At 44.2% G+C, this 6373-nt stretch overlaps 1 long non-coding RNA gene across 1 annotated transcript; it reads right to left on the bottom strand.

Moving 5' to 3' along the window:
* Positions 1–273: 273 nt before the first annotated feature.
* On the bottom strand, positions 274–4399 carry LOC116596975. The gene is made up of 3 exons (XR_004288401.1): positions 4144–4399; positions 3172–3260; positions 274–862 (listed from the first exon to the last, which is right to left on the bottom strand). It is a non-coding gene; the product is annotated as an uncharacterized LOC116596975 (long non-coding RNA).
* Between the last annotated feature and the right edge of the window lie 1974 nt (positions 4400–6373).

The following is a 6373-nucleotide window of genomic DNA, read 5'->3' as shown; positions in this document are numbered from 1 at the left end:
ACAATCATGCTTTTGTCTGAAAAGTTACCTATTTGAACACAGGGGAGGAAAGATGAAGCTTAGTAAAAACTCATGCAAAAATTTGGCCATCTTATTAATCTCAAGCCTTCATTACCATCCTCACAATGATAGTTCCCAAATACCTGTCTCCAGGCCAGCCCTCTACATGGCTCTAGTCCTGTGTGTCCAATAGCTCTGTTGATTGCTCCTCTTGGTGTTATATGTCCAAAAGACTTCTGAAACTTACCATGTCCAAGACTGAACTCTCAAGCCATCCCCTCTTCCAATATACTGAAATCAGTGAATATGACCACCATCTGTTCTGCTAGTAAATTTAGGCATCATTGTTGATACATCTTTCTCCCTCATTCTCTCTTCCCCACCTTTAATTTCTCCCCACACCCCGTCCATTTTAACTCCTAGAATCTCAGAATTTGTCACTCTTTCTTCTCTACCATTGCCTTATTTTCCATGGGACCATCATTTCTGACCTGTGGTCCATCTGGTCTCAGTGTTTCTACTCTAGCCCTCTTCGACCCACTTAACATGCACGAGTGAGCGTTTCATCACACAAATTAGATTGAGTCATATGTGCATGTACAAGATTAAGTCCCTCTAACGCCTTTTCATTTCTCTCCACTACAGATAGAAACCATCCTGTTTACCTTCTCAACCTTGTCTCCTCGGTCTTCCTCTGCTCTCTGTACTCCAGCGCTATGGGTTTTCTTTCAGTCCCTTGATCACAGTAGCTTGTGATCTTCTGTGACCCTTCTGCCACGTCTTTCCACAGGTCCTTCCTTCTGTCGGACATATTCTTTCCTCCTCCTCATTTGGCCAATGCCTACTCATGCTTCAGGTCTCTCTGTTCAGGCGGCATTCCCACAACTCTTTAGGTTGAGATTCTCTTGCTACATATTCTTATAGCTGCATGCTCTGTTCCTGTCCTTTGGAGCTCTTATCTCTGTTTATAATTCATTCATTGGTTTGTATGACATATTTACTGACTGCAATGTGGCAGAATTCTGTGCTAAGTGCTGGGGATAGAGTGATGACTAAAACAGCTAAGGATCTTCATTTGGTGATGGAGGAGGTATATAGTAATCAAATCAACACTGAAATATAAAGTATGTCCTTTGGTGAAAGTGCCACAGAGAAAAATACAGCAGACAAAGAAGATAGGAAGTACCTATGTGGGCACAGAAGTGTGTGCTATTTTAAATAATCAGGGAAAAACTGAGAAGGTAACATTTAAACTAGTTGAGAGGATGAACCTTGCACATATCTGAAGGAAGACTGCTCCAGGTAGAGGGAAGAGGAAGGGCAAGAGCTCTAAGATGGAAGGACGCTCCCCACGTGCAGAGAGCGACAGGAAGACCAGTATGTTAGGAGCAGATTAATAGGGGAGATGATGGGGCACCTGGGTGGCTCAGTTGGTTGAGCAACTGCCTTCGGCTCAGGTCATGATCCTGGAGTCTCAGGATCGAGTCCCACATCGGGCTCCCTGCTCAGCGGGGAGTCTGCTTCTCCCTCTGACCCTCTCCCCTCTCAAGATCTCTCTCTCTCAAAAAAAAAAATCTTTAAAAAAAAATAGGGGAGATGATGACAGAGAGAGGACTCGGCTGAGGCAGGACCTCAGAGGTCAATGTAAGAACTTGGCTTTCAGTCTGAGTACGTGGGAAGTAGTTACCTAATGTAAGCCAAGGATGTGATCGGACATATGTTCTTAAAGGATTACACTGGCTACTATGTGGGGAGTAAACTTTACAGGGGGATAAGGCTGAGGAAGGGTGGAAGCAGGGATATCAGTTGGGAACTTTTCTCCACTGATTCACACAAGGTCAGGTGGTGGGTTGGTCACGATGCTAACAGTAAAAGTAGCGGAAATGGTCAAATTCTGGATATTTTTGAAAGAAAACCAACAGAATATGTTGTCAGATTGAATATGTGTTACATAAGAAAGAAAAATCATGAATTATATTAAGGTTTATAGCAGAAGTAACTAGAAGGATGGAGTCATGATTTGCTGAGATGCACAAATCTATGAGAGAAGCAGCTTTGAGAAAGGTCGTGAGTCCAGCTGGACATATTGACTTTAAGATGCCTCTTACGTATTCTGGTGGACTTAGAGAGTAAGTAGGTAGCTGCACCTATGAATCTAGAGCTTGGGAGAGAAGTCTGGGTAGGGTGACGTGGGACTGAGGAGGTTCATGGAGCACAACACTCTGGTTCTAAAGCCAAGAAAGTCCCGGGCAAACTGGGCTGAGGTTTTACACTAGGTCTGGGGTATAGATATGAACGTGTGCATCTTTGGCTTATAGATGATTCTGCTTACATGAGAGATCTAAAATAGTTAAATTTGTAGAATCCCACATTGAAATGGTGGTTGCCAGGGGCTGGCAAGAGGGGACATGGGAGTTCTAACCACTAGGCATAAAATTCCAGTTAAGCAAGAAGAATAAGCTCCAGAGATCTGCTGTACAACGTTGCACCCATGATCAACAATACCGTATCGCACACTTGGGATTTTGTTCAGAGACGGATCTCACTTTCAGTGCTCTTACCACAGTCACATATATACATACGTAATAAAAATTTAAAAAGAAGTTTAAAACCATCTTCCTCCTAACATCTTTCCAAGTTTCTACTTCAGCTAATTTTACCACCACCTACCCAGGAGCTAAAGCCCCACATCTGGCATTCATCTGCCATTACTTCTACCTTACCGTCACTCTACACATTTAATTAGTTGGCTAATCTCAAGCATCTCAAATATACTTCCTCTACTCCATTCCTACTGACATTTCTTCAGGTCAGGTTTCCACCATTGCTCACATGAACCAATATAGTAACTTTCTCACTAGAAATCCTGCCTCGACTTGCCACCCTATGTAAGCTTGTCTCCACGTTGCTGACAATGACCTTTCTAAAGTTTAAACCTAGTTGTTCACTTCCTGGACTAATACCTTTCAAAAGGTATCTTATTACCTTCCAGATAAAGTTAAAAGCTCTTCCAGCATATAAAATCCTTCATAATTTAGTGCCCTCTGACCCCAGCTCCCAGTCCTACTCCATTCCATACACTCTCATCCACCAGTAACAAACCATTAGCAGATACCCGGATTTGCCAGCCCCCTTCATACCTCCCTGGGCTTGCCATGTTGATACATTTACCATTATGCTACGCTCTGTGGCGAAGTCCGGTTCCTCCATCTCGACTCAACTAAAAATCGCTCTCATTCATGAATGTTTTCTTGATGTGCCTGTTGGTAGAATGAGCCCTTTTAATCCATGCTTACTGCCCTCAGAGCAATTGTTACAGTGCAGTGCAATGACTAGTTTTCATGTCGATTCCCCCCTAGACTGAGAGCATCTGAGGGCGGGATCTGTTTCTCACTGTCTTTGTGTCTCATGTACCCGACAGAGCATCTGACCCGTTGCAGGTATTCAAAGAATGGTTGCAAAGTGAATTAAACTCATCTGGATTTTCTAATTTCTTCTCATCAGATTTCTTAAACAAAAGAGGGAGAGAATTATGGAGAGATTCATTTTTGTCCTCACCCGGCCTGTGATATGAGGTTTTAGCAGACTGTAGAACGCGAAAGGTGAAGAGAGATGGTCTGTGGTGTGCTTTTGCAAACATCTGGAAGGCTCGAGATTAACAGGATGTGGAGAGCTTAGTCTGCCTTTGCTTTTGCCTTGCTGTTTCAACAGGAAGTATGCGAGTTACCAAATGCCCGAGATGATAAATTAGCAAATTACAGGGAAGGACAGAAGAGGCAGTGAAGCATGGTTCAAAATCCTCATGTGCACTCGGCTTCTCGCTTGTTCTGCCAGGACCCTGCTTTCCTTATCAGACAGCTGGAGCGGACCGAGTCATGTGGAGATTACAGAACTCGCTCCACGGCCACTTCATGCAAGTCTTTATGCTTTCTTCCTTACGTCTGTGCAGCGAAACAGAAGGGCTTACTCTTCCCGTCTTACTATTCACATCGGAATGAAGTCAAAATAATTTTCAGGCCGCAGCTGTTAATAATTACAGAGAAAGCATGTTATGGCTACACAGTCAAAGCAGTTTTTGTGTCTGAGATGATGACACGTAGTTAACAGCTGCTTTCCCTACTCTACCTGTTTTCATTTTCTTACCTTCAGTTGTATTTCTTCCTGTGACAGACACCACACCTATCCCCTGTCCTTTGCTTGTCAGCTGCAGACTCCACCAAGTCCAATTAAGACTCTGACCTTTGGTCTCTGGGCTGTTGACTAGTCTGTCATTAGCGGCCTCTTAGATTTGAACCCAAACAGTTGCTAGAGTTTATAGTCGAATCGGGAAAGCAGGCTCCCCGCCGAGCAGAGAGCCGGATGTGGGGCTCAATCCCAGGACCCTGAGACCAAGACCGGAGCCAAAGGCAGAGGCTTAACCCACTGAGCCACCCAGGCGCCCCTACAGTTGAATCTTAACACAGTCCCCAAATTCTTCATGAACAAGACTGGTCTTCCTCTCCAGACTTAATTCTCCTGCTTCGATTTTGTATTCTGTAGCTAAAGTGTTTGTAGCTTCTCCAAGCAAACCATGGGCAGGTGTACACAGAGTTTTAATTGTGTTTCAGCAGTTTGGGCCTTTGTTTACGTTCATGAGTTCCTTCTGTGGTGTCTCTTCCTTTTACCTCCCTGGCTAGTTCCTTTTTGTCCCTCACAGTTTAGTTAACGTGTCTTCTCTTCCAGGAAGTGTTTCAGATTTCCCAGTTGGCGCAGATGGCCCTCTGCCTTGCTCCCAGAGCACATTGTGCATAATTTCATCTTCAAACTTACGACATTTCCTCAAGTGTATGCGTTTCATTCCAGCCTCTCTGTTAACTCACAAGCTGTCGGCAAGAATGCGCCTTGTTCTACTTATCTTTCCGTCACGTGCTCAGTACGTATTGTTTGAACCAAACTGAATAGAATGATGCCAAACATGGGGTTTTACCTTGTATTTCTCAAGATATTTTCTGAGTATGATTATATTCACATCACCATGTCACAAATAGAGAAACAGGGGCTATACGATCAAGGATAGACCCTCAAAACTCAAGCTTCTAGGAAGAGTCCTCTACGCACATTTCCTCATGCCTCACTCGCCTTCCACAGCTAAGTCCTCTTCAATCCGCCCGCCACCCTAGCTGTCCTGGCTTCCATCTCAGCAGTGGCCATATTCCAAAATCCGACGTATGCCTCCAGGCCACCCCTTACTTGTATTTCCTAAGCGATCACTCTCCCTACTTGAAATTCTCTTTCCTTCCGTCTGATGATGCAGCGTCGCGTAATACTCACTCTGGGGTTCTTTCCACTCCGCCCAGCCCGTCCTCTCCTGTCCCTTTGCTGGTGCCACCTCCTCCTCTCCTGTCCCTTTGCTGGTGCCACCTCCTCCACTTAGCACTGGGAGTTCAAAAATCAGTCTCGGACTCTTGTTTCTTTCTCACCCTGCATTCTTTTCCTGTGATGTCTCATCCATCCCACAACCTATAAAAAACACTATGTATACACCAGCAACTCCAAGATAGGTTTCTGCAACTCAGATCTCCCTCCTGAGCTAGGAAGTCATCCACATGTTTATCTGCCGTTCCCTCTCGGTTGCCTCTCATGCATCTTGATTTAAACATTTCCGAATCCAAACTCATTTTCTTACTCCTCAACCTACTCTTCATCTCGTCTTTTCAGTCTCCCATCCCCCACCTTCCCAAGTGTCCGTGGCAAGAATGCTGATATTATCCTTGACTCTTGTTTTTTGGTAAGCCTCTGTCCATGCCTCCTCGTAGATGAATCTTGAATCTGCCCTTGTCCTGGCTCAACTGCCGCTATCTCTTGGCTGAAGTCCAGCGACAGCCTCCCAACTCCTGCCACCCTCCTGTTTTGCTCGTTTCCTTCAGTCCTTTCTATTTATAGATCAGTAGAGTATTCTTTTAGAGGTGAAGTTTTAATCATGTTATATTCCTCCTTTTCTCTTTAAAGTGTTCTCCATTTCTCTTAGGATAAAACAGAAAATCCTAGCGTGGCTTGTAAAGGCCCCGTATAATCAGCTCTCACTTTTCCACTTCTCCAGACCTTCCCATTTGGGCCCTAAACACAATAACTGTAGCCTTATTTGTTTGCTCTTTTTTCATTTTTCTTTGAAAAACTCTTCCCCTCTAAAATGTAAATTCTATGAGACCAGTGTCCAAGTCTGTTCTGTTGATCCCTGGATCATAGAAACCTAGGATAATACCTGATGTGCAAAGATAGTCAATAAATATTTGTTGAATAAATGAATCAATCAGTTAATTAATAACAACTTCTTTTGGTACATAAAAGTAGGTCATCCTTGGGGCACCTGGGTGGCTCAGTGTGAGCCTCTGCT

This window comes from Mustela erminea, chromosome 8 (genome assembly GCF_009829155.1).
Source record: "Mustela erminea isolate mMusErm1 chromosome 8, mMusErm1.Pri, whole genome shotgun sequence".
Classification (NCBI taxonomy): domain Eukaryota; kingdom Metazoa; phylum Chordata; class Mammalia; order Carnivora; family Mustelidae; genus Mustela; species Mustela erminea.
This window is presented reverse-complemented; position numbering and strand designations above follow the sequence as displayed.